The sequence below is a fragment of the Ambystoma mexicanum genome, chromosome 5q (assembly GCF_040938575.1).
Source record: "Ambystoma mexicanum isolate Mex_15411 chromosome 5q, UKY_AmexF1_1, whole genome shotgun sequence".
Lineage (NCBI taxonomy): Eukaryota > Metazoa > Chordata > Amphibia > Caudata > Ambystomatidae > Ambystoma > Ambystoma mexicanum.
This window is the reverse complement of record NC_090933.1, coordinates 1,195,983,359-1,196,004,934: the sequence shown is the minus strand read 5'-3', so window position 1 is coordinate 1,196,004,934 and position 21,576 is coordinate 1,195,983,359.

Here is a 21,576-nt window from a genome sequence, read left to right as displayed (position 1 = left end):
AAATCTTTGTTTTTTCTTTAGGTTCCCTTTCCTCTTATGATTTCCTTACCTTACTGTGTTATGTATAATAGCAAATATATTGTTAAGATAGAGAAGCTAATTACCAATGCATATAAACAGATATCTTTTTTCTCATCTCTAGATGGGTCTTTATAGCAAGGAGTTTTAAAGTCATATCATATCTTGGAATGTTAAAGAGCTCAACAACCCTATTAAGAGACAAAGAATCAGTAGTCACCTTGGCAAAATAATCCTGACATTGCATGTATTCAGGAAACACACAGACTTGCTAGTAGAAAATAATGAACTAATTAAATTATGGGTCAAACATTCCCTTTTTGCACCTGCAACTGATAAAAAGGGAGGAGTCAGTATCCTGATAAATGAGAAAACCTCCTTTCAATTAATTGGTGATCAACGTGACCCCTCGGGACAACAGTCTATTATAGATGCCAATATCAACAAGGTAACGGTCACAATTCTTAATATTTACGGCCCTAATGCTCCTGACCCACTTTTTTGAATCATTTAAACTGACTCATTTGTGGAGATTGCAACCAAATTTGTGAATTTACCCTAGACTGCAAATCTGATTCCAAATTAATTAACTTGAAATCACAAACAATTTCTCAATTTTAGTGAAGACGTTGCCCTTGTTGATACCTGGCGCTTTTGTCACCCTGACACGAAAGAATTTACCCTTTTCTCCCCCACACACAAATAATTTTCAAGAATAGATCATGTATTTATTAACTCCCCTCTTGCACCAAACATCTTTCACTCTGAAATGGGCCTCATTATTATTTCTGATTTCGCCCCTTTTCTTATTGTCCTGGAGTGGGACGCCTTACCTTTCTATAAATCTAGATGGAGATTCAATTCCTTTTTATTGAACGACCCACATTTTATCCAACAAACTAACACCTTCATCACTGAATTCTTCACCCTTAATAATCCCCTAGACACATCCCTACATAACAATTGGGATGCCTTTAAAGCCTCATTATGTGGATTCATCATACGCTATATGTCCTTTTGAAAAAAAACAGAATGAAAAATTCTCCCAAGACCTAATTTGCTCCATTAGGTCATTAGAGCAAGCATAATTTAATAATCCCACAGAAGATTCCTTCAAATCACTTCTTGCAAAATGTATTGAATTCAACAAATATAATACTAATAAAGCATGTTCCTCTTTACTAAGATCCAAAGCTAAATTCTATGGCATATCCAATAAATCAATTTATTAGCTGCCCATCTTAAAAAGAAAAAGGAAATACATTTCATAACTTCAGTCATTAACCAACAAAATATCAGAGTGTCTAATTCGCAACAAATTAATGATGCCTTTTTGGAGTTTTGCTCCCAACTTTATTCGCCAGCTCAAACAATTCTTAACAATAATATTCTTAAATATCTTAACTGTAACAAAAAGATCAGTGAAAACTCAATAGACCTTTGATTCCTGGATAATCCGATTCCATTGCAAGAAATACAAAAAGCTATCTTAGATCTCAACATCGGTAAAGCCCTGGGACCGGATCGTTTTCCTATAGGTTTTCAATCACTGTTTCTCACCCTCACTCTCCCCTACATTTTGAACTCTATAATAATTTTCTTGCTTCAGGCTCTAGCACGGGACCTTAGGGAGAAGCTCTTCTTATCTTATTGCCTAAACCAGGCAAAGGCCCCTCTTTGGTTAAAAATTACTGTCCCATGTCATTCATCAAGTCTGATTCCAAAATTGTAGCCAAGATAAATCGCCAGATGTCATGACGGTATTATGATATGATAGTTTATTTATATAGCGCCTATACACAATGTGTTTCAAAGCGCTTCACAACAAGGGAGGAAACAAAGGAAAATACAAATATATTCTTACAGGCCATGAACAACAAGAATGTGAAATTAACTATCGTACTCGGCCTAGCAATATTTCTGATAGTGCAAGTGCTGAGACACAGGAAGGAAGGAAATGGGAACAGACAGTCAACTACCTTACTAGGCCTGACAACATTTCTGGTAGAGCCAGAGAATTACAAGAGGGGAGGGAGAGGGGAGGAGAAGGAGGGGAGGAGTAAAACAAGTGACTATCGTACTAGGCCTGACGGAATTTAAGATAGTGCTGGAGGGGAGGAGGGGAAGGGGGAACAACTAAAGGTGGGGGGAGACAACATTTGTTACTATCATACTAGGTCCAGGGCCAATTCGGATAGACGTAGTGCATTGAAAAAAGTGAGGGAGGGGGAGGAGAGAGGGTAAATGAACAGAGAATAGAACAGAGAAAAAGAGAGGAAAGCAGAGGGGAGAGCGAATACAGTAGCAAGGGAATGGAAAATGTAGGCAAGTATTCACAGTGACGATAGACATAGCATGATTCAGGGCCAACCTGAGTACGAGATCATGGGGAGGTCCAGTTTGAGAATGGAGGGGGTGAAGCAGCAAGAGTCAATGTGTCCAAAAGTCAAATCCAAGCATTGGCAAAAGTCATTGGTGGTGAACACTTAGTGAATCAAGGCAACTCCTGCAATGAATGGGAAGGGGGCAGTAGAAAGGTCAGGGAGACAGAGGGGGACATCAAGGGGGGTGGGGGACACAAGGAGACATCGCAGGGGACAAAGGGGGGCCACAAGGAGACAACACAGAGGACCAAGGGGGGTGGGGACACAAGGAGACATCATGGAGAACCAAGGGAGGTGTGGGGTACAGAAGAAGACATGAAAGAGGAGCAATGGGGGTGGGGGACACAAGGCGACATCACGGATGACCAAGGGGGGTGGGGTCACAAGGAGACATCATGAAGGGCCAAAGGGTGGTGGGGGGGACTCAAGGATACATCATGAAGGACCAAAGGGTGGTGGGGGACACAAGGAGACCTCACAGAAGACCAAGGGGGGTGGGAAGCATACCTAAATTAATTAATGCATTAATTGATGTTCATCAAACAGGGTTCATTAAAGGAAGGTATGCTTCATCCAATATAAGAGTTATTTTCAACACTCTTATGTATGCGCAAAACTCTACTGATCCACTGTTTCTTCTTGCTTTAGATGCCAAAAAAGCTTTCGATAGAGTCTCTTGGCCTTTAATTTTTCAATCCCTCTTATGGCATGGGTTCAGCTCTACCTCTATCAAATTAATATCACTTTTGTACTCTCCACCCAGAACCAGAGTTTGTATTAATAATACCTCCCATCTCGCGAGGCACTAGACAGGGGTGTCCATTATCTCCACTTCTTTTTGTGTTAGCTTTAGAATCTCTACTCCAAAGTATCTCTGTAAATAATAGCATTACAAAGGTATAACTATTAAATACTTTACTTTTAAATTCAATGCTTATGCTGATGATGCTTTACTTATCAGATCCTACTACCTCCCTCCCAGCACGTTTGTCTACTATAGATCAATTTGCTGTGCCTCTGGTTATAAACTGAATTGTGACAAATCAGAAATGTTGCCCCTCACTAACCCATGTACATTAGAGAACACACCTCTTTTTGGAATTAAATGGTGCACCTCATCTATTAAATACTTAGGGAAACCTATTGCTAGAGATTTGTTACCACAAACTCAAAATGCCATTACTGACAAAATGAACTTATTCATTAATTACTGGTCTCCGCTATTCCTCTCTTGGTGGGGTAGACTGGACTCTTTATATCTCTATGATACCATTACTGCTTCCAAATTCTTTCTTTAAAAAGATACACAAAATTCTAGTTAAATTCCTTTGGAAAGATAAAACCTCCAAAATTGTTCTAAATAAGCTGGATCCAGTAAGCTTTGCGGTGGAGTGAACTTTCCAGACTTTCTTAAATACCATAAATCCTTTTTATTACGACAAATTACTTTAAGCTTGTCCTCTGAACCTCAATATTTTAATGCCACCCCCCCCCCCCCCGACACCACGGATACTTCTGGAATGGAAACTCATTGCTCCTTTATCTTTTGCTCACTTTCTCAAAACCTCCTCATGGCCTGGTCTCAAAAAACAACCTCTCTAATACTCCTTCAAACAAGTATGGAATTTCTTAGTTATAACATGTGATAATGCCCAAGATATCTCCAGTGCCATCTTGTGGTTCAATAAAGCCTTCCCTTATAAACCCAAACAAGAGATCCTACATAAATGGTACTCAGCCGAAATGTTCCTAGTCTCACATTTATTTAAGAATAATATCCCCCATACCTTTTCATGACCTCTGTATCCGTTTCAATTTAAATGAGTCACATTTTAACACTTACACTAGTATTACTAAGCTTATTGGTAAAGCTATCCCTCATTATACACATAAACCCTGTTCAAAATATGTGGAACTAATTTTGTACTCTCAAGCCACCAAAGCATCCAATTCTACTCCATTCTCAATCAGTTAAATGACACTACATCTAAACTCTATAACTTATGGGAATTCGATGGGGATTTACAAATCAATCAAAAATTATGGACTAGGATATGGTTACAATATTTCTCCACTTCTGTTGCAGCAAACCTCACACAATTGCACTACTTCATATTACACAAAGCCTATCTAATGCCACAAAGGGTTGCTAAAATGTCAAACTCCAATCACAGTTTATGTTGGTCATGTCAATCTAATTCTGCTGATTTCATTCATTCATTCATTTTTCAAATGTAATTTTGTTTCTTCATTTTGAACTCATATCTGGAAGTGTCTACACATTTTTATTTTCGTTTCAGGAACCCCTTACATTATGTAATGTCATGATTGGAGTTTTAATAAATCCATACATGTCATATATTACTTTGCCTGATTTATTTAACTTTATGGTGTATATTGCCTTCCATCTTATTGTGTCTAATTGGAAAAATGCTCGAAAATTGACTTATAATTTGTGGAGGATCTCGGTTTGCTCTTTCCATAGAGTTGAAAAAACGTATGCCTTATCAACAAAAACTTTGCTAAAGTTTCATAATAAGTGTAATGTCTTCAATGATTACTTAGCATCAAATACTTCTTCTATCTCCTTAATCATTCTTAGCCCCACACTCTTCCCTTAATGTGTTGTGTCTGTCTTCCACTGTTTGTCCCCAAACATGTCATGGTTTTAATTATTTAATATTATTAGAATGTTTATTACATATATTAATGTATGTAGTTAACTACTTCATCATCAAATATGATGATAACTGTTGTATTTCTTTTTTTATGCAACTTTTACTATTTACTTATTCTTAACTTGCTATAAAAATCAATTAACTTAAAAAACAAAGCAATATCTATTCTTGTTTTAAGGTTCTGCCCAGGGATTGTTGTCCTACTGTCATTGGTGTCCTGTCCTCTTTATGCAAGTAAGGGAGGAGAGTGAGGTGCAGTGAGCAATTGGCCACAATTTTGAGGGGCAGAGATTAAAAACTAAGTACCACCTTCGGTCCCACCCAGCACCTTCAAATACTCCTTCTATACCACCAGTTGTAGCAATGCCATTTCTCAATTTCTTTTCCTCCATTTTACAGGCCTCAGCCCTCTGGAATTGGGCCAAGCATGAATCTGGGGACCTCCATTAATTTCCATAGCTGACCTTCAGAGACAAGCTGAGCAATGGAGCTCATGAATTAGGTCTCCCAGCACTGCCGTCAAGAGAAAGGTGGTAAAGCATAAAGGCAAACTAAGAGTCTTGGAGGTAATGTTAAAACAGGTGGGATTTACAAAACATTCAGCACATTCCTCAATACCGGCATGGTGGTATTCTATGAACACCACTAGTGGCAAATGCCATCATAATATAACATAAGGTGGCATTTCATCTTCATAATCTGCATAGTTTTACCTCCACCCAAAAGGTACCCACATTTTGTTAAGGTTGTGCATTACAAAAAAAGGAAAAGTAGTCATATAAACCGCTTCTGTATGCTATCCATTTCACCCCTTGATGTGAGACCGGGAATGAAATAACATCACGTGATTACCATAAAAATCACTTCTGCTACCACTGTATCAGTGTGAATGTTGTGATTGGGTCCGACTACTGAGATTAGCAAGGGCTAGTGCTCTTTTCCTCCTGCTGGTTTTATGCCAGGAATACCACTGAGGCTGTAGTGAGACTCTAGCCTGAGAAAATATGAAAGTGCGGGCACTACTTTGCCGCCCCCAGAGGTTTTTTGAAGGGATAGAGTGATGAGGTCACAAGAAATCTTGGGGTGGCAGGCAGGCCGGTGGGCGAGGAGGCAGCGTTTTTATAAGGGTGGCCATGGCCCCCCTTGGTAGCGCCTCTGGTGGGCAGGTTCATTGCAATAAATCCCTGAATATGAAAGATAACATTAAATATGTGAAAATGAGTGCATGCAAATGGGTTGGGACGATAGCTCATGCAGGTATGTGGTTGACTCAGGAATGGAGCCAGTGGAAATCATGCATGTTAAAAGACCTAGCAGGAACAACAAATACATTGAGTACTAATAACACCCATGATCATAACGCTTAGAAGCGGGAGGAATCCATCATGAAGCACTATAAAGAAACATGACATCACTATTATTCAAGCTAAATTGCATAAAATGGAACAACAAGCACCAATTTCCTTTGCCTGTCATGTGTAGTGAGGGCTTAATGACAAATGTTAACACAAAGGTGCATCTCGATGCTCAGTTGACCTAACAGAAAAAAAGGTTATCAGATCACGTTCTGTGAGGCCCTAGTTCAGAGGTCTACAAACTGTCAGACTGTTCCCCCTACGGGGGGTGCTGGAGGATATCAGGGAGTGGGGGGTGCAAGGATCTTCCAAAGGGAGGAAGGTGATTGCTTTTAATATGGAATATAGTAGATATGGTATTTGGGGGAAGGGAGGCTGCATACAATATTTTTAATCAAGGGGGGGCTCAGCATGAAGAGCTTTGAGACCACTGCCCTAGTTCATCATGTGGCTTCCAAGGTTCCACCCCTGCGTGATAAGGTTCTCTCATATCCCGAAAAGCTTAAGCGATCAGGAACTTCTGAAATGCTGTGGAGGAACATTTTCTAAAAATTAAAAGAACGCCTTCAGGCCTTTGAAGACTTTAGTGATCGGAATAAGTGGGCAGCCTAGCAACGTGCATGTTTTCAGGCATCTTACTCCAGCAGGTCTATATGGTGAAGCTGGACCTGAAAGGATCTTTTTGCACAGTTGCTATCTATTAGTCGTTCCGCCCTTATATAAGGATACTATTTCATTTGCATCTTTCCCACCATTGATTTCAATGGAACCCCAAACTATCTGTCTATGTCCTGAAATCCTAGTTGACATTTAAGTTGGGGAAAGTATTTCCAGCATAACTCGCCTAATCAACTAATTTATTGTAAGGCCACTAGTCAGTCTCTAAGGCTGTCAGTGCAGGAAGACAATTTCTCCCATTTATATTTCCTTTTATTTTTATTTTGTAAGATGCACCACATTGTATGGAATGTTACAGGGACACTTTGTGTCCCCTTTTATTTTTTGTCGGGCAACATTTTTCATGCTTTTGAGACATGCCTAGGCGGTGAACCGTGCTTTAGAATGTTTTTTGGTGTGCTACCATGCACCATCTTTTGAACACGATAATGCCATTTGGAGTATCATATACTCAAAATGTCCGTCTTGTATGTTTTTGTAATTAAGGTAGTCCGCACGCCTTCTGCAGGTTCCGTAAGTAAGTCTTTATTATAAGTTACATCAGGTTGTTATGAGAGAGAAATACAAAGGGTCCCATCACCCAGGCTGCAGGTCCCCAACTGACTCAATTGGAACCTTCACATAGACTAACATCCAAACATTCTTGAATGACACACCAACATTCTCTCATGCCAATCACTCACAGTGTGGGGTACATTTACCAGCCGAGCAGAACTCCACTGCACCACCAAACTGCATTTTCAGCAGTTACAAGGATAATGGCTGTGCTGGGTCTGCTGAGCACATATTCCCCATCATCACCAAAACTGCATTTAGCAGTTACAAAACCAAGGCAGCCTGGCTCAGTGCTGCTATGCTTGCAGCTCAAAACTTCCAACTTAAAGAGAAAATGTTTGGTGTTTAAAATGATGGAAATGTTTGCACTGGTGCTATTTCCATCTTTCCACATTACACAGTTGGTTCCAGTAAAACACAGCTATGCCCTTCTATCATCGGAATGAACACCATCAAATGAGAGCTATCCCTCTCCGAAAGGCATTGTGTGTCAAGTAAAATCTGTGAAAGAGCAGAGAAATTCTTTGCAGGCCGTACGGGAAGCGTTTACTTTTGTAACAAATGAACACAGGCAAAACTCTTTACAAGAAGCTCTCTTTGCTTATGTCCGTTTCAAAGAACCCTTTTCTTGAACAGATTCCTGTGTATAAGAAATTGACCAGAGCTATGGAAATGTGCAGAATGAAGATGCGAGGAAAATTGCATTTGTAAATGATCAGGGAAAGTAAAATGAACCTGTGTTGCACTGCTCTGCAAAGCAGTGAATTGACATTGTACAAGCTAAATTGAAATAATACTGTAACATGCCCAGAAACAAAACGATATATGTTGGGAAGAAAAGCTGCCAAAATATAGGTAAATTGTACACTGTGTAGTTTATTTCTCCCCACAAAAAGGACTTCAACATCCTGGCTAGGCCCAAGAATTGCTGTCAAACCAAATTGCAAGGCAGGCACTTCTAATGTACCAGCCCCATGGGAAAGGAAGTTCCCTTACAACATGAAAGGCCCAGAGGTATGGGAAGTAGCGACTTTGTCAGACTGACTGGCATTTCTCCAGTGAGGAACAATGGATCAGGGGACCTAGCCTTGTCACAGGCATATGTGAATTCCTTGTGACACCTCTCTCCAGCTGCATCTGCCAAATGAAAGGGTGCCATCCTAACCCTGCTGCCCAGAACTGAGACAGTGGGGGCAGGATGACCGGGGAAATATTAAGGACCGCTCTACAGTGACAGATGCCATCCATTTGATTTAAAAAACTTTTTATATGAAATTATTTATTTCAGTAAACTAAAGACGCAGAAATGTGAAATTAGGATGGTTTTAGTGTAATTTTGACTCCATTAAAATGAGACAATGGGGGTTATCCTAGCATGTGGGGAACACGAGCTGCACTAAAGTGACATGTCTGGGGAAAGCGTACATGGTACAGTTATGAAACTTAAATGCAAATATGCCCAACACTGTTAGGCTCATGTGTGTCTATTTGTAGGATGTTTGATAAAATATTTTCCATAGAAATTGCGAAAGAATGCCAGGGAAACAAAGCAATATCGCACAGTTTTGGTGTTTAGACAGGAATGTTCCTTGGGAAATATGGAATCTGCCCATCTAATTTTTCTGATGATGACATTTGTAAATAGAAGGGTTTTGTTCCATAACTGATTTTGCTAAAAGTAACTTTGGTATAACAATGCACATCATAAAATACACACACTAAAACTGAGTAACTTCCTTCAGTCCAATCTGCTTACAGGGAGGTGGCGACATTTACAGCCTGACCTATCCTATCTTAGAGGTATACCCCGGCTATTTCCCCCCACATAGTAAAAATCCTCTGATGTCATCCGGCTTATATAAGGAGGAGACATTCAAAAGTCAGGACATTCAAAAATCCAACCCGCAAAATCCAGAAAGAAAGATTCCAGACTCCAGATCCAGGCAGAAACTCCTATCCATGCAGGACCTCTTATCCAGAATTAAAGCCTACAAAAATCCTAATAATTCAAGGAGAAAGGGGGAAAGGCTGCGGACCCCTTTTGGGATAATCCAGTGACCAGACCTGCTTTGCCCAGCTGATGCACCTCGCTGTCCACCGAGACCAGACCACGGTTACCTATCTGTGTTCCTAGGGGAGAGCCTCGCTGCTGCGCAGTGACCAGACCTTCGGCCTGCTGTCCGGAGACCCGGTTAGCTGTCCAAACTACCCCATTCAAGTGCTTCTTGTAAGTATTACCCCTCCCCAATACCAAAAAGCTGCATCCATTGCTTGGTTACCTTGTATTATGTCCAATCCCATAGAAATCCTATAAACAAACTAGTAAATTCTTAAATTGTCAGAATCCTCTGTGTATCCTGTCCTTAGGAAAATCTGTGTCAATCCCCATGTGTTAGCGCAATTCTTTCCAAATCATTTCAGTCCGTTGTATACGTCCTTAGTACTATTTGGAATACATTAATTAATTCCCATATAAAGAGGCACATGGCGTGAATGAGTTAACATTGCAAATTAACCTTCTTGCGGGCAGTGTCCTTCTTTAATAATCTAGCCTCTAAAAAAAAAAAAAAAAGTCTCAGTAGAACCTGTCATTTTCCTCTTAAAACCGATTTTGCCAGAGTAACTGCTTTCATTATAGTAGGAAGATATTTACGAAGAGAGAGTTGGAGGTATTGAGGACCCAGGCCCCAGAAGGCCTTGCGAACAATGCAGAGGGTCTTGAACTTAATCCTTGCAGCCAATGCACATTTCAGTGCTGGAGAGATACGATCCCTGGGCTTGAGGCCAAGAACAAGTCTTGCAGTCCTGATCTGGATGAGTTGCAGAGGGCGGAGAGTAGAAGCAGGCAGATTTGGAAAGCGGTTGTTGTAGTAGTCCAGCCTAGAGAGAACCAAAGCTCTAGAGACAGTTAGCTTCTGGGGGAAGAAGAGGAAAGGAAGAATACCTCTGAGGAGGTGCAGTTGGTAGTTTGACTTCTTAGAGACGTCAGAGATGTGAGGAAAAAAGGAGAGTGTGGAGTCGAAGATGACCCTCAGGTTCTTAGCCTCACAGATGGGAGCAGGAAAAGGGCCAATGGAGGCGGCCAGAGAGTGACAGGAAAGGAGGGTGCCGGTGTGCCGATGAGGAGAATCTCTATCTTACTCGCATTAAGGCAGAGATCATTGGCAGCACACCACTCCTGGATAGCAGACAGACAGTCAGAGATGAGTAAAGAAGAGGTGGGAGAGGCGAGATGGAAAACGAGCTGAGTGTCATCCGGATAGCACTGAAAGTTGGAGCAGAGAGCGGCAATGCGGTGGGCGAGAGGTGCCAGGTATTGGTTGAACAGCCAGGGAGAGAGGTTAGACCCCTGGGGAACACCACAGGTAGAGAGTGAGATAGAGGAAAGGAAGGACCCAAGTTGGACCTGGGAGGGTCGATCAGACAGGAAGGAGGTGAGCCAGGCCACGGCCTGATCGGCGATACCCAGGTTATCATGGAGACGATTGAGCAGGGTGGCATGGTTGACCGTGTAAAAGGCAGAAGCAAGATCAAGTAAGAGGAGGACAGAGGGGAGATTAGAATCAACGTTAGAGAGCAGGTCTTCACGGATGTTCAGGAGAGCGGTTTCTGTGCTTCTGGCTGTTCTGAAGCCAGACCGAAGGTCATGGAGACAACCAACAGATTCAGTGTGAAGAGTAAGCTGGGAGATGGCCAGCTTTTCCAGGAGTTTGCCCAGGAAAGGAGTGATGGAGATGGCGCGATAGTAAGCCGGGCATGAGGGGTCGGCTGAGGGTTTCTTGAGAAGAGGGTGCATAAGAGAGTGCATCAGGGGAGGTAGGCAAGGCTCCAGTGGCGAAGATGTGGTTGCAGAAGTCAGCCAGGGCAGGAGCAACGATGTCAATGTGGTCCTTGATGGTTTTGGAATAACAGGGAAGAACCTTACTTTCATAGAACAGACTTGTCTAGAAACCTCGTCAGGGGAGAACAGAGGAAAGGAAGAGAAGGAGGGAGGAGAGGTGGCCACGGGGGTGCCGGAGGTAGGGGAGAGAATAGAGGGAGGAGGTGGAGTGGATGAGAGGGTGGACAGGATGTCCTGGGTTTTAGAGATGAAATTAGAAGCCAGGGCCGTGCAGAGGGCCTGGGAGGGAACAGGAGAGGTAGAGACTGCAGCAGGATTGGTTAGCTCCTTGCAGATTTTAAAGAGTTCGGCCGAGTTGTTAGATGCTGCATAGATGGAGGCTTGGATGTGGGCTCTCTTAGTGTAGACAGAGAGCTGGTACTGCCTTTGGAGTAGGCGGCAGGCCAGTTTGTCAGAGGATGCACAAGAAGCTAGCCATTTCAGCTCAGCCACCCAGCACTTGCGTTTAAGGGTGACGAGGTCAGAGTCATATCAGGATCAGGAGTTGCACTTGGCTTTGGCTTCAAGCAGATCCTCATGACAGGGGCAAGAACATCAAGAGTATCAGAGATAGAAGAGTGGAGCATGGAAAGGGCCGTGTCAGGATGAGAGTCAGCCAGAGGAGGGGGAGGGGGAGAGAAAGTGGCACAAAAGGCTCAACTGACACACGCTTCATGGGTCGGATGACAGAAGGTAGGTGGCAGTGCTGGAGTTGGCTTTGCTTGAGGGTTAGAGAGGGAGCGATGGGAGGAAAGGAGAAAGTGATCACTTCAGGAGAGAGGAATGGTGAGGGGGATAGAGAAGGGGAAGTCTGAGGGTATCAGAACATCCAGAGTTTGCCGTGGAGAGCGAGTCTGGGAAGAAGGGAGAATAGAAAGAGTCAGTCGTAGAGGTCACAAAAGAGTCCAGAGGAGGGACACGAAGCATCCAGGTGGATGTTAAAGTCTCCAAGAAGGAGTTGAGTGGTCAAGGCCAGGAGGGAGGAGGAGAGGTCCGCCCACTCAGAGAGGAAGGAGGGGATCTGACCAGGTGGCTGATAGATAGTAGTCACAGTAAGAGAGTGGCCAGGAGGGAGAGAAAGCCTGCAGACAAGGTCTTTGAAAGAGGAGTAGGCCTGCATAAGAATGACAGAGGCAGGAATCCACTCCAGGAAGATCAAGGCTACAACTCCTCCGAAACGGTTGGATCTTATAGCCATCAGGGAGGAGAGTGTCAAAGCTCGTGACAGAGCTGCCATGAACCATGTCTCGATGAGACTGAGGATATCGAGATCAAGTTCTTCCAGGACGCGGCAGATATCAGGAGTGTCTGAGTTGAGTTGAGAGTGGCAATATGGAGAAGGTTGCCGACCTTGAACGACTTCCGGGGAGGGGTACAAATCAGAGGTATGCCCTGCGGAGGTGTAGAAGGAACCAGAGGGGGTGGTGGCAGAGGAAGGAGAAAAGGGCAAGGTAGCCAAGGAGGAAGCAGAGGGGGGAGGCAAGGAAGCCGAAGAAGGGACAGCAGGAGAAGAAAGGAAATTGATGAGTCGCGGGAAGAGAGGAGAGAGAGGTCCATAGGATATTGCTAGATCTACCTGCTCATCCCCTATGCTTCTGCCGTTCCTAGGGTATCTATCCCGAGTGAGGTAGAAGTAGCAGATGTGCTAAGTCTAGTGCACCTGGCTCTGTGCTGGGTTCGAGGGCAGTTTAAAGAGCAGTAAATTACAGCGTCAATCATACCAATTGACAAAAATAGTTACGTTGCCGAGAATACAGAGCCAAAAAACATAAGGTGTGTTCAAAGAGCCCAATTGATGTTGGAAGGGGTTATTTTTTCAGAAAAACAACGGGAGCAAGAGTTGCAGAGCTAGAGGAATGAGGGGATTCTCAGAAGAAAAAGGGGTGGCACAAATCAAGAGTCTGGAACAGCATGGAGAAATCATTTGAAATATCTGACATGGCACAAGGAGCCAGAAAAACCTGGTAAGATGCAGAGACTCACCCATCTTTCTCTGTGTTTTAAGGACGATGGCACAGTGCCTACTGGCACAAATGGTAACTGCAGCCACACGCTTCACATCGCAGACCTGGCTGGGGGTTACGGCTGCTCTTCTAGAAAATGTTTGGATCTCTGGAACAAGTGCATATAGGCAGTTGCCTCCAGCCTGGCGAGGTGTGTGCAGTTTCTCTACTCTTCATGTGTGTGTCCTCGTAATCCCTGAAAAACACCTACGTTTCCCCCTTCCAATGCCTAAAGTTACATCTGTGCCCACATTGTCCTCTGTCGCCCTTGCGTCCCTTCCATCACCTTATATGGGCAAAACAAAGACTATGTTTGATGGCGAAAATCAGAAACAAATGCAATGAAAGAGAAGATCTAACTACCTTTCAGCAGCATCATCACAGACTTTAGTGGACATTCCCGATCAATACCGGCTGTTTAGCCACACTGAGAAGTTCTTCGCCTTCCTTCTGGCACCTAAGCAGCAGCTAATGCCAAATGGCTCAAGGTGACCAGATTAGGGGTGTACCGAATAGTAAATTTACTATCCGGCCGAATACCAAATAGTAAATTTACTATCCGGCCGGAACCGAATAGTGAGCCGAATAGTCGTTTTGGCTTTTGTGTAGGCATGGGAAAGGCACTTGTCAGGCACTGCCGTAGTGTTATTAACTAGCTATTGATTGAATGCAGGTGCAAAATGGTGCGAGTACCTAGGCATATAAAAGCTGTTGGCTTGCCAATGCTTGTTTTAACACGACTTCAGAGAAGGACATGCACAGTGTATACAAACACTTGTGCATAGGCACGTTATACATGCCATATCATATAGGTCTTATAAAAATTGTCCCAATGAGAACTTTCATTCACAGGCCCATAGTTCCAAGGTAATTGCAAACAAACAAACCTTTCATTAAAACTTTACAAGGGTGACTTGTCATTCCTTCCCTTTCAAAGATATTCTCTTCTATGTCCAATAAATATCTTTTCACATCTAGTATAATTCTGTTATGAAAATGGCAAGTCAAAATGGCTAGTCACGTGGGACACGAGAAGGGTGTCTGCCCCCACCTCTATAGTTATGTGAAGTGGACTTGATGGTTCCAGTTTTGTGTGCTGGGACCTGGAGGGGGCACGGGATTCAGTAAGCTCCTTTTGTAATTGTGTTACACTTTTCTGTATTTGAATTTGTGTAACTTGGCGGAGCATTTTGTAACCATGGTGTCCATTTAAAAAACATTTAAAAACTGATTTGCTTATCTCTGCAAGTGGCCAAACAATTAGGGGGCAGGCAAGGAGATCGCGCATATTCATGCCTTGCAAATAACCACAGAGATGCAACATTGTGCACATTTACTTTTCAGCCATGTTAGCGTGCAAGCCTACATTCACTGAAGAACGTTTAGTAAGTTAACTGCTATTGAAATTCGACAATGCAGTCAGCAACACATGCTTAAGGGGCCACTTCTTTGTACCGCCACACAAAGAGATGTCATTAAATTAATCATTACCTGCCCAGCGCCGTTGAGGCAGGTGGGGGCGCTGGCATTATCTGTCAGTAGGCGCACATGCAGGGGGGTGATAGTCACTGTTAGCATCCACTGTGAGCATCCTCCCGAGGGCTGTGCTAAGCTCGGTGCAGTGAGCCCTCTTCTGGTTTTGGCTGGCTATCTTCATAGTGCTGAGCCTGTGCACATCTTCCGGCTCCAAAATCCCCGGCCCCTTTTACTGCGAAACAGGACTCTGTTTTTGGCAGTGCCAAAAGAACACCCATAAAAACTGTCTCCGACCTGCACTGTACAAGAAACAAAGAAGGCCTTTCTGTTTGTGCAGCGAGAACAATGACGTCCGCTATCCACTACGCAGAGCACAGTAAAAACATTATTGGGTTCATGCAAAGCCCAGGTGCAGCTGTGCGTATGGCACTAGGGGTGGTCCCTTGGTATAAACTGAGTAAGGCCCCTAACTTGACAGCGCAGCCTAAAGGTCAGCTCAGAGTCCACACTCCATGCCGAATACCGAATAGCTGATTTCAGCCGAATTTCGGCAGAATACTTACTAGAAGCCGAAGTTCGGTACACCCCTAGACCAGATGCAAACTTTTGCTTTTCGTGAATATTCCACAGTCAGCTTTTAGTGCCATTAGGGAAGAATTGACGGCACTCGGGCTCGTTACTCTGCAAAACCGTTGTATACTCGACATCCTGACAGCAATGTAGGGTGGAGTATGCCAGAAAATCAAGATTACCTGCTGCACGTTTATGCTTCCCAATGACACATAAAACAGTACACTCACACAATCTATTGCTTTCTTGCATAAACTGAAAGTAATGAAATGATGGTTTATTCATATCGTGCTCATACACAAGTGTTTCAGAGCGTAACCAGACAAGAGAGGGGAACAGGGGAGAACAAAATTGTCTTACTAGGCCCAGTGACATTGAGAACATGCAAGTGCATGGAAAAGTGCATGGAAGGAGGGAGAAATGGAAAGTGCAGAACAGAGGAGAAAACAGAATAAATAAGAAGTAAAACAAATAAAGTGATAAGCAGTGGTAGTGCAGCCAGCAAGTGGCAATTGCTAAATTAGTCAGATAGGGTATAACTGATAAGTGCAGAAGAAAAGTGGGAGGGGGACCATATGGGTACACATGCAGTCCCCAGTGCAAGGCGTGGCCCAGAGGCAGTGCAGGAAGGTGGCAGGGTGAGCAGGTACCAAAGCCGAAAGACACAGGGTGGCCAGGTGCACGATGCTGAGAGAGAAACAGATCAGCAGGGGGAAAGAGAGGCAGAGGAAGGTCTTGAGGTGATCATGGAGACTGAGGCTGGGACCACCAACAATTTGTGGATCAACTCCTAGTTCTCTTGTTTATGTTTAATAATTTATAATGTGCACCAAGGTACCCAAAGGCTGATGGGTGCAGAACAGACAAGACAAAACAACATCAAAACAAACAGGTAATGCAATGCAACAGGACATCAACAACAAGATCTATGAAACATCCTACACACAGGATGCAGACCAAGACACCCTGGCAGATGGTGAGCATCAAAGGCTTGATAAGAAGGAAGCGTTTAGGAGGCTACATAAAAGAAGAGTTCCAGAGCACAGAAGTACATCAAATAATTAAGTTATACCTAGATGAATCTCGAGATATTCACACGGACTAAGGAACGTGGGTAAGGTACTAGACCAACAGCCCACCACGACGCAGTCATCATTAGAGTGCAAACACCAGTCTTTGAGATCAACTCTGCGAAGAATCTTTAAATCAGATAATCTGACCACCCCCAGCCCTGTCCTTTGTCTTAACCAAGCTAGGACCTTATATCGCAAAGCTTCTCTGGATTCCGGACCTTCCGCCTTACGGATATTAGTGATGACAACGTTTCTATGGTCCATAACAAAGTCATGTGTACAAGTGTCAGCTACTTTAGGCATTTGACACTTTCTAATACTCAGATTCAGCGAGGATCCCAACTTGTCGAAGGCATACACCGATGTGGGTTGTTTAGGCACTTTTGGATCCAAGTTCTGGGCGGATACCCGGGATGAAGGAGGCGGTTCCGGTGCAGAGCAGGTTATATCCATATTAGCAATTTCATTCTTGGGTACCTTCTTGGTTCAGCCTCGCTATAAAAATCCTGTTGCCTATTTTTGTCTTTTTTCTCATTGTCAAATGCTCTTATGATGTTGCTCTGCCCAGGTACCAACGGCTACAGCCATGATGACTGTAACCCTGTTCAAGGCTAAGGCCACCACTGCTTTATCCCATACTGGTTCTCAAACGGAAGGTGTCTCGTGTCCTCCACCAAATCGGCATGCTTGTGTGGCGCAGCAGGTAGATTGCAGGAAAGTTGGGGGGATGAGTTGGGTTTGTTCGGGTGAGGAGTATGCCCATATTGAGACCAGTGTGATAGATGGTTGTAGGATTGTTCCCCAAGAAGATTAATATAATTTGTTAAAATATTAGCTAAAGGGGGAGAATGTTGGGGTAGTCAGAAAGGGTCCCTGTGATTATGAGGGGTTCATGTTACGCGCGCCATATTGATATTTGGGGGTGGCGGCGAACTGGGCACGATGTTGCAATTTCATATGTATTGAATTGTAGTTAATTATGGATGGGATATGTTACTTTAGTGCTACTGTTTGTCTAGAATTGATAAATATTAGCATGCAGTCGTGCATAAAGATAAAATGTTAAACCCACCAAGTGTAAAAATATACATGCACATTAATACAAATACATGGGGAATTCATGAATCTAAAAATAGTGGGCTTTTTTTTTTTACAAATGATTCAAAAACACAGTAGTCAGGGCTCTTTTGCAGAGTGAACTTTGAAACTGATTCTGTAAGGTTTTAGAAGCCAGGGGGTGGGTGAATAAGTAACATCTCAACCTCTGTGGTCAGCTAAGCTACAGAAAATGGCCACGTGTTTTATGATCTGATAAGTATTACAGACTGCAGAGGTAATCTTCCGATGAATGGGAGCGTGACAGAAGAGGTTTCACTATTTGTTTTGACCAGCAGTAAAACATGGGGTGTCATGATGCCTACCCCCGGAGTACCAGGCCAGGCCCAGCACCCCCAGGAGCAGGCATCACGCCCCCGGGTAAAAGCCCAGCGGCCCTTTATAGGGGCTCTTTGGACTCTGTCCTGGCGCCGTTGGCGCCAGGCTCATGTTGGACATCAGTCCTGGCGCTATAGGCGCCAGGCTCATAAGGGGAAGTGTTTGGTGCACTTACCTGAATCAGACCACGCTGCACACTCACCCGATGCAGACCATGCTGCATGAAGAACCAAGCCAAATGAGGCTTAGGAGGGACTATTTTTCTGAAGGAACTATTTTGTTACTTGGGTGGGGCTGTGGAAGAATACTCACCTGGAACTTCTTCCAATGCTATTTAAGCCACGCCCGGACAGCCACACGTGCTTTGCGTTGTTCTGCATCCCAGCAGCTGAACGCTCACTGTGTCAGCTCCTGCACCTGGACTCCAGCCACGCCCGCCTCGAACCTGGAACACCTGTAAGGAAAGAAGAGAAGAGAAAGGTGAAAACCAAGAACTTATTGAACCTTCTTACCTGCATCCGGAATCTTCACGCCAGCATTCCTGAAGGAAGACTTCCATTTAAAAGCACCGCGTTGCTCGTTGCAGCGCCGCGCTTCACTCACCTGTTCCCGAGACGCCGCCCGGCTCCATCGCGGCTCTCAGCACCAGTCGCCACATCTCTGCACCTAGGGGAGAGAAGAAGAGACAAAAGGTGAGCAAGGGAACACAAGAGGAAAGCCGAATTTTCAGCCATATTACTTACCGGCTTTTCTTGGTGAACCATTCCACACCTCAGGTCGGCGCCGCATCTTTGGCAGGTACCGCACCCCGGCCCCTATGGGGAAAGGACAAAAGACATTAATGGGGAATTATAAAGACATTTAGAGGGGTCGCCCTCATCACTAACTCACCTGATTTTACCACCGGCAATTTAACCCCTCAACGCATCGCCTTGGTTCTGCACCAGAAATAAAGGACAGATCACAGGTTAGGAGAAACAACATAAAAGGAGGCTCACACTTGAACTTTTGCATCTTCATACTTACGGTGTATCGCTCAGAAAAGTCAAGTGGATTTGCCAGCGCCATTCTGAAAACCAGTGAAGTAACTGGACGAACGCGCGCCCCTGCACCAGAAGCAGGATGGAGAGTTCATCCTTCCAAACCATAAGGTGAGCTTAAACCGGGGGGGTTTGGAGGAAGTCAGAGGAGAACGAAGAGGGAAAGGGGGGAGCAAGCACACTATTCAGCAGACAGTTAATCCCCTTTCTCATCTGCAGAAGGATATTCCTACGGGCCACACAAGCAAGATTTGGGGGTCCTGTTCAATCGGTGGTCGGAATTCTGCACATCACGCTTGAAGAGGCCACAGCAACCCAGACCAGACCAGCGCCTCCGTGGGAGCCAGGTGAGCGTTACAGAACGCGAAGCCTTCCTACAAATTCCCACCCAGGCGCTATGGAAACTTCTGAGACTGACCAGTTGGCCCAACTACTGGGGGAATTACGGGCCGAAGTACACGCCGCTTGTCAAGAGACTAATGCTCTCAGGAGGGAAGTGATTGTATCAAAGGAAAGGACTGATGACCTGGCTAGACAGCTTTTGCAAGGTCAAGCTGGACAAACTCCTTTAGCCGGTTCCGGAGGGAACCCCGCTCCTGTGCTTCCCAGTAACCCAGTGCAGATTAATCTACCAGGAAACATGCCGCTGGCCCCACCGAACGCTTTGCTGGGGACCCCAAACGATTCGCCGTATTCATGAATCAGTGTTGTTTGCATTTCCTGTGCAGACCTGGGGCCTTCCCTAATGACCAGACCAAGGTAGCCTTTGTATTGTCATATCTCAGCGGCAGTGCTGCCGATTGGTCAGTTCCACTGGTAACTCAAGATGACCCGATTCTTTGTGATTTTCAAGGATTTCAAGCAAGCATGGAAAGGTTATTTGCTTGTCACTCCCAGGGGCAGGCTCTAGATGACGAACTTCTATCTCTGCGACAGGGCAATCAAGACCTCCTTTCCTACATTGCAACCTTTAATAGACTAATTGTGGAAACTGGGTGGCCAGAGGATAAAGGAATCACGTTATTTTATCGAGGTCTACGCGGAGAACTTAAAGATGTCCTGGCCCAAGTTGTAAATCCGCCCCAAGAATGCTCAGAATATATAGACTTAGTGGTCCAAATGGATCACAGACTGCAAAACAGAAAAGCAGATCGGTCCAAGTTTGAGACCCGGGTGTTAGTCAAGACCCAAGTTAACCTCAAGGGGGCTGAAGCCTCTGAGCCAATGCAAATCGGAGGAGTTAAAGGACCTTTAACTCAAAAGGAACGTGAAAGAAGACGGCAGATGCACTTATGTCTTTATTGTGGATCCTCTGGACACTTTCTACGAGATTGCCCGGCAAGGCCGCCCAGGAAGGTGGTAGGAGCCGCTGATAAAATCCATGAAACCTCTGTATCGGGAAACGACCCCGCCCGACAAGCGTAGGGGTCCGCTTGCCGAGCTTGAAAATGAACTCTCAGACCTCGCATTTCATTGTGCCAATGGTCCTCGTAGATCCGGAACAGCCTAAGCGGTTGCATGCAATAAAGGCATACATCGATAGTGGGGCTATAGGAAACTACGTGGATCGTGAATTGGTCTCCAGGATTAACCTCCCTCTGCGTCCTAAAACCAGCAAAGATGTCATCAACACAGTTGATGGAACCGAAATTGCCTCGGGACCGGTAACACATTCCACAGCTGAGGTGACACTTGTAGGTCCGGACGGCCATCGGGAGGCAGTTGTGTTTGATGTAATCAAGGCTCCACAGTTTCAGGTTATTCTCGGAATCCCTTGGTTAGAGACACATAATCCTCAAATTGATTGGCGAGCAAAGAGAATAACCTTTCCGGAGTGTGCACGAACCTGCTACCCAGAAAATCTGAAGATCAGTCTAGCATCAGTAACCTCTGTCTCCATGCAACTACCTCCGGAATACCAAGACTTTCAGGACGTCTTCCAAAAGGAACAGGCCAACACGTTACCTCCTCACAGATCGTACGATTGCCAAATAGATCTGGTGCCCGGTGCTCAACCCCCTTGTAGCAGGATTTATGCCCTTACTGAGCCGGAGAATCTGCATTTGAGACAATATTTAGATCAATACCTAGCCAATGGTTTCATTCGCCCGTCAAAGTCTCCGGCATCCTCGGCTTTGTTCTTCGTGCCAAAAAAAGAAGGCGACCTTAGAACTTGTATCGATTACCGCGCATTGAACCAGATAACTGTTAAAAATCGTTACCCTCTGCCTTTGATCCCTGAACTCCTTGACCAGGTGAAGGACGCTTGCATATACACCAAGTTAGATCTCCGGGGGGCTTATCATCTGGTACGAGTAAAAGAAGGCGACGAATGGAAAACGGCCTTTCGTACAAAATATGGACTATTCAAATGCCAGGTGAAGCCTTTCGGGTTGTGCAACGCGCCTGCTGCCTTCCAATTCTTCATGAAC